Source organism: Ochlerotatus camptorhynchus, unplaced genomic scaffold, assembly GCF_037179485.1.
Source record: "Ochlerotatus camptorhynchus isolate MF236.1 unplaced genomic scaffold, CSIRO-AGI_Acam_v1.1 ptg000314l, whole genome shotgun sequence".
In the NCBI taxonomy this organism is placed as follows: Eukaryota; Metazoa; Arthropoda; class Insecta; order Diptera; family Culicidae; genus Ochlerotatus; species Ochlerotatus camptorhynchus.
In genome coordinates, this window is record NW_027040802.1 from 2,570,211 (window position 1) to 2,580,177 (window position 9,967).

Genomic DNA, 9,967 nt, shown 5'->3' on the forward strand with positions numbered 1-9,967 from the left:
TGATAATTTGTAGGGTTAAAATGTTCAGTTGGGAATAACATTTGTAGAAAAATGGGAAGAGGTAGCATCTGATATAAAACTGGATGTCAACTATACAGGGATATACAGGGATTTACCTGATCATTATCGACCACACACTGCGAAGGGGGAAATGAATCGTTAGAAGAACATTCACCTCGATAAAGAGGTCCTTCCATCGCACTACCAGAAAGCATACTTACCTGGCACAGGGGTTACCGTGATCAACAAGGCGGTTCCCACAGGTTGAGACCCGGCCATTGCACATCCGTGCTGGGTTGACCCCTGCGAATATCCCTCAAGTGGATATCTCGTGTGTGTAATTTTTGGTAGCCGGGAAGTGCGTTCGCGCACATTCCGATCTTAATCATACATAATTGAATATTGAGTGTATAGCAGTTTGTGACAGAAACGGGAAATGGTTATGTATGTTATTGAACGTCCTCTTTCTGTTGTTATGTTCTACAGCAGGTATTTTTTGTTTGCTTTATTTAAAAGGGTTTGAACAGGGGGGGTGCTGGTTTACCTGGTAATAAATGTATGTCTGAAGCACATATTGCGTGTATAAAAACACCTTTGTGAACAATGAACTTGCTATTGACGAGATAAATGGCTTTTGCCAATGCGCTTGAGCATAGACTTGGTGAGATTCTTCACACCTTCAGAAACCCATTAAAATGATGCCCTTTCCTTGATGATTAAATGCCACTGCGGTGCTAAGCTTGGGTAACATTGCCTTCAGATCGATTTAGAGCGATAGAGATTTGTGAAATCAAATTCTTATTTTTTAATATTAATTTTTAGTTTTATCAGTTAGTTAGCCTGTTGTTATATGATAATAATAATTAATTAATAAGATAAGCTTACCTAAAACTGTACATTTTTAGAACTAAGGAGTAATAGATTTTTTTATTTCGTCAATTGTGCCACAGACAAATACTTATTCTTTCATTACCAAAATGATGTGCCGAAAAGGAACTTTATCCTCAACAACAAACAATATATGTAAACGGCTTAATAAATAGCTTCTCATCAGAGCAGATAAGAGTGTTTAGACCCAACTTTCATTATTAGAAGCTCTTGTGTAAAAACATAGCCGTATTTAAAAGTACATCGTGTCATTAATGCAATGGAAACAGATAACAATAATCCAAAGACACAGGTTATTACTTTCTGCATAGTTATTCCAAATGGTAGGTAGATTGATTTTCAACAGCATCCAAGTGTAAATGAGCAAATCTCACTGAAACCAGTCAATGGGAAGCGAAAAAAAACTACACACTTGAACAAATATAACTAATTTTACACGTGACGGAATCCATCTTTGACATAAAGGATTAGACGTAAACAAACAAGTCATGTAAAATTAAGTGCTTCAAGACTGAACAGATCGTTTCTCGACAAAGAATACGTATGATTGAGGCAATTTTCACTTCTACTATGACTCAATTTTATGTTAAAATTGACGCTCGTATATGTCAGTCTCAGAGCACCTAAATTAACATGATTCTTTCTAAGTGTGTATGCATTTGCATGCCGAAAATTCGATAAAGTTCAATCTTGATCACTAATAATAATTAGTAATATTTCGCTACTAATAAAAAAAAAAAAAGTGAAATGACTTCTGAAAAAAATCTCAATTTAGAAATCATGGTACCTCCTGGATAGATAATAATATACCAAGTGAACCATAATAAAGTGAATTATATTATAAACTCTTTTGATAAAAATGAGGTTTGCTATATATTATGGTACACTAAGCTTATTAGAGACAGCAATCTAGATATCCAGAGAACCGTTTTCCCTGAAACCTGGTAGCACAATCAATAAAGTTTTGGCATACTTCCAATATGCTCATGATTGCATGCAATTAAGCAGATAACTATAGTGTTCTCCATGTCTCCATTAGAAATTTGTCATTTTCCCGGTTATTCCGGGTATACAGAGGACCGTTTTCTGGCCACATGGTAGCAGAATCGATATAGTGATGGCATAAAGGGTGTCCCACATCAAATTGCATCACGGAAAAAAACGCTGTAGAAAATTACCTAGTGGACCGATCCTTTTCATACTTTCAGACAATAAAATATAACCCATTAGTAAGCTTTTGGCATATTTATTTCATTTAACTTCAATACCATAACCGTACGCTCGCACCTTACGCTTAACTCCACTCATTAGGTTCTGTACAACATCTGGCTGCAGATTCTTCTGTTTGGAAACCAACTTTTCTTCATGTCTTCCTCAGATTTGACCACCTTGGGATGCTACCATAGTGCCTGCTTCATAATAGCCCAGTATTTTTCGATGGGCCTTAGTTCCGGTGTGTTGGATGGGGGGGGGGTTCATGTCCTTGGGTACGAAAGTGACCCCATTGGCTTCGTACCACTCCAGGACAACATTTGCATAGTGGCCCGAAGCTAGATCCGGCCAGAAGATCGTGGGGCCCTCGTGTTGCTTAAATAGAGGAATCAGACGCTTCTGTAGATACTTCTTGAGATAGATCTCCCCGTTTACAGTCCCAGTAGTCACGAACGGCGCACTCCGTTTGCCACATGAGCAGATTGCTTGCCAAATCATGTATTTTTTTTTGGCAAACTTTGAAAGTTTCTGCTTCCTTACTTCCTCCGGAACATCAAACTTGTGCTGGGCGGTGAATAACAGTAGCCCCGGAAGCAGCAGGAAGTCTACCTTGACGTAAGTCTTATCATCCATGATGAGACAATGAGGCTTCGTCAACATCTGAGTGTACAGTTTCCGAGCCCGGGACTTTCCCACCGTATTTTGCCATTCGTCACGATTTCGAGCCTTCTGTACTTTGTACGTATGCAGTACCTCGCGGTCCTTGGCTCTCTGAACGAAAGACTAGGACAGAATCATCGTTTTGGCCACATCCCTGACGTCTAGCCAAAATATCCCGGACTGGATCATTAAGTTGTCTATCCGAGCCCGAAGGGAATCGTACAGTTCAGACCTTACTCCACGATGCTCAGCACAAGATCAAATAATGTGATCGGCGTCTTGGTAACCTTCACAGAGACTGCTATCGCCAAGCCCAATACGGAACAAGTGAGCGTTTAACGAATAGTGATTGAACATGAGGCGAGACATCAGACGTATGAAGTCTCGACTCACCTCTAACCCCTTGAACCAAGGACTCTTCGACACCTTAGGGATGATCGAGTATAGCCATCGTCCCAAACTCCCTTCACTCCATTTAATTTGCCAGCTGGCGAGCGACGATAAATGAAGAAAAATTCATTGTAGACTATATGACGCTCGTAAATATCGCCTTCCATAGCGCCCACCTTAACAAGTGAGTCCGCCTTCTCATTTCCCGGAATCGAGCAATAAGATGGGACCCATACGAAGTTGATGACAAAATTTCTTAAAGATAAAGCACTTAGAAGCTTTCGTATTTTCATGAGAAAATACTAGGAGTGCTTTACCGGCCACATGGAGCGAATAGTCTCAACAGAACTGAGACTATCCGTAAAAATAAATTAATGATCTGGTGCAAGTGAGGCGATAGTTTCTAGCGTATAATGTATTGCCGCCACCTCAGCAACATATACGGAACAAGGAGCTTGAAACATTCGAGAGGTGCTATGAAATTCGTTATATGTACCAAAACCTGTGGACGTCTCTATTAGTGATCCATCTGTGAAGAACGATATTGCGGAATCAACTTGGCCAAACGTTGCAGTGTATAATGACGAAGCAATCATGGAACGATGATGTTCCGCGAATCTCTTGCGTCATAGATAAATCAAAACTAACTGAATTGCCGAAGTCGGAGAAGCATACACGATGAAGATTATGCTGTTAAGGGCTGAAATCCTGTGTTATGTACCCGTCGTATAATGAAATAAAACGGGTTTGCGGGTTTAGCTCAAGAAGTTTCTCAAAGTTTTCGATTACCAGTGGGTTCATAACTTCACAACGGGTGAGGAACCTGAGGAACAATTCCGAAAACCGATCAGAGAGTGGTAACATGCCCGCCAACACTTCAAGACTCATTGTATGACTCGAGTGCATGCATCCTAGCGCGATACGAAGACAACGATACTGGATACGTTCCAGTTTGATGATGTGCGTTTTAGCCGCCGACTGGAAACAAAAACTACCGTACTCTAAAACCGATAAAATCGTTGTCCGGTACAACGTTAGAACATCTTGCGGATGAGCCCCCCACCACGTTCCGGTAATTGTTCGGAGAAAATTGATCCTTTGTTGGCATTTTCGTGCATTTGGAATCGAACCAGACCCCAAGATATTTGAAAGACATAGAATGAGTGATCGACTTACCCAAAAGTTGAAGCTTCGGTTGTGCAGGGCTATGCTTCCTAGAAAAAAAAACGATCAACTCAGTGGAGAATTCGATACCTAGCTGGATAGCCCAAGTAGACAAATTGTCTAAGGTATCCTGTAAGGGTCCTTGCAGGTCGACCCCTTTGGGCCCTGTCATAGACACTACGCCGTCATGTGAGTTGTTGTCTCAACGTGCAGTTGTCACTTAGACAATTGTCAATTTCTCTGACGCAGAAATTATACAAAGAGGGGCTTAAACATGAGCCCCGGGGGAGACCCATGTAACTAAATCGAGAAGCTGTAGAGTTTCCATGGGAAAAGCTCATATGTTTCTCTGACAGCAAATTGTGCAAACAATTATTAATTAATGGTGAAAGGCCACAAACGTGGAGTTTGTTTGAAAGGACTTCAACTGATACGAAATCAAAAGCCCCTTTGATATACAGGAATACAGAAGCCATTTGCTCATTTTTAGCAAAAGCCAACTGAATTTCTAAGAAAAGCAACGCGAGACAGTCGTTCGTTCCCTTGCCTCTACGAAAACCAAATTGAGAATCTGAGAGTAGGTGGTTCATCTCAACCCATTTGTCCAGGCGAAAAAGGATCATTTTCTCCAACAATTTTCGAATGCACGATAACATCACGATGGGACGATACGAGTTATTATCTGACGAGGGTTTTCCAGGTTTTTTAATGGCTATAACTCTAACTTGCCTCCAATCATCCGGAACAATATTAATCTCCAGGAACTGACAAAACAAGTTCAACATGCGCCTCTTAGCGACGTCTGGAAGGTTCTTCAACTCATTCTTCAATGAGTTAGAGCAAAGTGTGAGGTCTAATCTGCTACCATTTGAGGATGGGCCAGCCAAACGTGTTACTTCTCCATTGTCATATTGAAGCTGTCGCAGAGGTCAGATATCAAAGTAGAACGGTTGTCATCATACAGTTCCCCCCAGCCTGTACCGTGGGAATAAAAATCTCCATAATTAACCGTGAAGCAGGAAGTACCGAACAGATATCTGAAAGTTGTTTTCGATTAACAACGGCTCTAAGAGGAATATAAACAGAAGAATAAAAAAGCGAATTACTAGGTCTACTTTCAGGAATTGAACATTTAATTGAACAGTTGTCCAAAGGACCGGTTGTTGACCACCTGGTAGCAGAATCAATATGGTGATGGCATATTTTCTCTACTTTCAGGAATTGACCATTTTCCCGGTGAATTTGTGAGTTTAATAGGTTCCCTGTCTGTATCATTCGAAAGTTGATAGTCATAGCTTGTATGGGCTAAATAGACCGCATGAGCTAACACCCTGTGAAGAGCTTTATGAGATTATATGAGTAAACTCTGCAACTGAACCATGAGATCCGCATTCCATCTTCAGTGTTCGTAAAGGTAAGACGTGTTTCCACGCATCAGGTAGCAACAGTACTGGGAGATTCCTAGGTAGCCATCGGAACTCCACAGTATGGGTTATTCAAAAGCTAATGGGAGTGCCTGCATACCTGCGCCCCTCCAGAATGATCGAGGGTCCCTCCGATTTGTTTTGGAGATTCTAATACCGACAATTTAAAATACATGAATCTTCAAAAAAATGGAGGGGGCCAGGCACCCTAGGTATCTCCATTAGCTACGCCAATACATAAGCGTAGTTAGAGAAGTGAGGGCCTACTAAACCACCACTTCTTCTTCTTCTTCGCATTTCAAGCTTATTGCATATCGCATATTAGCTTATTGCGTGCTCTCAACTTAGTGTTCTAGATGCACTTCTACAATTATTAATTGAGAGCTTTCGATGCCTCTACCATTTTTGCATTGGTATAATTGTGTGGCAAGTTCAATCATACTTCTATGCCCAGGGAAGTCGAGAAATTTTCCAACCCGAAAAATTCGTAGACCGGACCGGGTATCGAACCCAGCCACCTCCAGCATGGTCTTGCTTTGTAGCTGCGCCTTTACCGGCTGAGCTAAGGGAGGCCCCATCTGCTAATTTCAAACTGAAATAACTTCAGTGTTTCTCATCTTGCCGAGTTGGTATGTTATGATTTATGAAGAGCTTTGAGCTCTTCATAAAGGGATTCCGTTAAGAGGTTCGACAAATTTAAAGGAATGTTATGATTTGTTATTCATTGTTCACTCGGCTGTCGACAGAAGCAGACCACTCTCAATGTGTGTCACGCGATCATTTGTTTACTCGGCAGCAAACATTGTGTGGTCCTCCTCATTGTTCTTCATCAGCAGTTATTCCAGTCGATGCGTCGTCAACTTTGGAAAGCAACCGTTTTGTGATTAATGTGTGTGTGTGTGAGTACTGACCACGTTTTGCGTCCATTTCTGCAATGGAAGCGCACTGCTCCCCGTTGGCATTACCAATCTAATAGGCGCAGTTTGAAAGTGAGTACTTCGTTCCCCATTGGGGCCTGCCATAGTTCAGGGGGAGAGGTGGCTCATCGATTCTTCCGGTTCACCTCCTAGCATCGTGCTATAGGTACCAGGCGATAACCAGGGTAGTTGATCGATAGCTCGATGACGTCATTTCGTTGGCGTCTGCAATGGGAAATTCTCATAGCAGGCGTTGACGATGGGACGTTGTCGAGTTGTTGAATAGCAACTATCGTGGTACACACTTAGAAAAAATCATGTAAATTTAGGTGCTCTGAGAGTGACATATACGAGCGTCAATTTTGACATAAATTTGAGTCATAACAGACGCGAAGTATAGCTCAATCAAACGAACATTTCGTCGAGCAACGAACATGTCAGTCTCGGAGCACTTAATCTTACATGACATGTTTGTTTACGTCTCATCTTTTATGTCAACGACGGATTCCGTCACGTGTAAAATTAGTTATTTCTAAGTGTGTAACTCACTGATTACCTGTCGATCTGCCAAATTTGGAAAGACGTCTGCATTGAATTGTCTCATATAATACTATTCCGCCCACTATATCACAAGAAATTGCGAGTAGCTGAGTGGAATGGAGATAAGTTAAGCATTGGGTACAGGACCAAGTCTCCCCTGGGTGGTGCAAGAAGATGAGCGCAATAGAAACATCAAGTTGCCATAAGGCACGGAATGAGACTATTGCATTGCTGGGTAGTCAAAGTCTTCCATTCGTTAGTCATTTCAGGTGGATTAGAACAGGTTTAGGTTTAGGGTGGGCGTTGGCCAGATTTGGATTTTTCAGATGTAATCCTGGATAGGACCCTGTCATTGAACGTCGCGTGAAAGTGGAACTTAATGAAGGCCTAAGTACTTTTTCGTAGTTTTTAGTTTTCGGATTTGAAAGATCGTCGGTTACAGTGGCCTGCTTACTGAGCAGAAAAACGCGGTCGCAGGTCCTTGCATATCAAAGATATTTATGGTAAAATCGCTTGTGTATCGTGTATTTTGCGAAACTCGTTGTTGTCGTTGGTTCCGGGTTTGAATGGATACAAAAATTTGAGCAACGGTATTATGTGATATGAGGGGTTGGTGGCCTTAGAGCAACCGTTTTTGCTTACTGAGCAGAACATCATGAGTCTAATCTCAGGCCCATCCACATTCAAGATTCGTCAATCATTTTATTTGTTAATATGACTACATGGTAATAACAGCAACTCGGTGATTAAAAAGGTGCTCGTCTGCCTAGTGACAAACGTTTTTGCTTACTGAGCAGAAGACCGTGAGTTTAGTCCCAAGCTCATTCGCGTTATATGATCGTTAGGACCTCAATTCAGCTTATCGTTTACCAAAACGAACCCTGCTGCAAACCCAACCCTCTTATCCAACATCCCAGTGATTCCTCGTGGAAGTGCAGAGGTGTTCTCGGCTTCCATCAAAGCGAGTGTCATGTCAACACAATCCTTCCCATTCCTTTCTTGACCTGTGTTCAGGCGCGGCCGGCGCTGGTATTGTCTAATTTAAGATCAACAGTTTTTATACATTGAGGATGATTGCTAGTCCCAAGCATCGTCTATTGGTTCTCTGTGCAATTACAGCTGATCTGGCAATAACAGAGTAGCAACCGTGGGTGGTCAATCAAGCTCAAGCTCAAGCTCATTGGGGCCTGCCATAGTTCAGACGGTAAAGACACAGCCACAAAACAAGGCTGAAGGTGGCTGGGTTCGATTCCCGGTCCGGTCTAGGAATTTTTCGGGTTGGAAATTTTTTCGAGGTTTCCAATAATAACTGTGGGAGTGCATCTAGATCACTGGCTGAGAATACGCAATAAGCTAATATGCAATAACCACTGAGCTTGAAATGCCATGCACACTTAGAAATAATTACTTTTACACGAGACGTAATCTATATTGGACGTAAATAATGGAACGTAAACAAAAATTTCATGTAAAATTAAGTGTTCTTAAGGTTCTACAAAGGGTATTTAATTTTGTGTTCTTCTTCTTTTTTTAAATATCATTAAATCATCATCATTAGTTTACACATACATTCATACATTATGAATACGACAATTTAAAACATGTATTTCGTGATCTTAGATTGAAAATTTCCTGGGAAAAATACATTCACTGTATTTACTTACTTGTGTTTTTTGAAGTATAGCACAATTCAACGCAATCGAATACACGAAACTCAAAACGACTGCTTCACAAAACTCTTGGTGAACAAAATTTATCACAAAGAAACCCATTTCTACTTTATTTCTTTGCTAGCAATCGTGAAAGTATCATTGAAACAGCGGTGCCAGATGCAATGAATTTAAGTTTATTAAAACAATTAATTGCGAAGTCTGCCTCAATAACAAAGATTAGTGGATGTATTTAATGGCGGATAAATATCAAAAACTGATTAAATAAAACATAAATTACCATTTTAGACTTTTTACCGGTCCAATTAAAAAAGTCACAGAAGATTGAATTCAACACTAACAGGGTTGATGGCAGCAGTGCACGTAGCCTGGTATACACTTTCCCGCTCAGGGGTATAAACAAACTTGCATACAGCGCAGTCTAGCAGTGCGAATGTTTTGTCTGCTACATTCTTATCCACTAGATAGTGTGACATCACATTTGCTGTTGTATTAAAATGAAGGAAGAAAAGAGATGGTTAAGTTTTCCTTCAAATTAACCAATACATTTAGAAAATGATGATCAAAAAATATTTTAAAAAGAAGAAGTAAACAAAATAATTACCCTTTGTAGACCTTAAACCAAAACATAAGCAAGTCGACGAAGAGAACGTTTGAGTACCCCTCACTCCAGCAGGCCTGGGTTCAATCCCAGTTGACGCCGCCGGGATGTTCTGAGGCATAACATCTCTGATCACGCCTTCCTTCGGAATGGAAGTAAAGCCTTTCGTCCCCAGTTCATGCGTTGATGGGTCGATAGGTAGGGTCCAGGTGTCGCTGCCCCTAATCTTATAGTCGACGTAACCACCAACAGCATCACTGGGTGGGAAAACGCGTTTTTGTTGTATGCAGCCGAAAAGCAATATTTTGTAACAATTTCATTCAAATAATCTGTCCATTTGGTAAAGATTAACGGTCAGAAGTGGGCCGCTGGGCTTTTATGATTTATTGCGTAATTATTTCATCTCAAAAACGCATACGCCAGGTTATGCGAACAAACATACGTTCTGCTGAAGGTTTATTCGCATAGCTTGGCGTAAAAACCAGGTTACTGTGTTTGAAG

The 9,967-nt window shown here is 41.0% G+C and overlaps 1 non-coding gene across 1 annotated transcript; it reads left to right on the top strand.

The window, feature by feature from the left end:
- Positions 1 to 213: 213 nt before the first annotated feature.
- LOC135707642 (U1 spliceosomal RNA) lies at positions 214 to 379 on the top strand. Its single transcript, XR_010518245.1, has one exon. It is a non-coding gene; the product is annotated as a U1 spliceosomal RNA (small nuclear RNA).
- Positions 380 to 9,967: the final 9,588 nt, after the last annotated feature.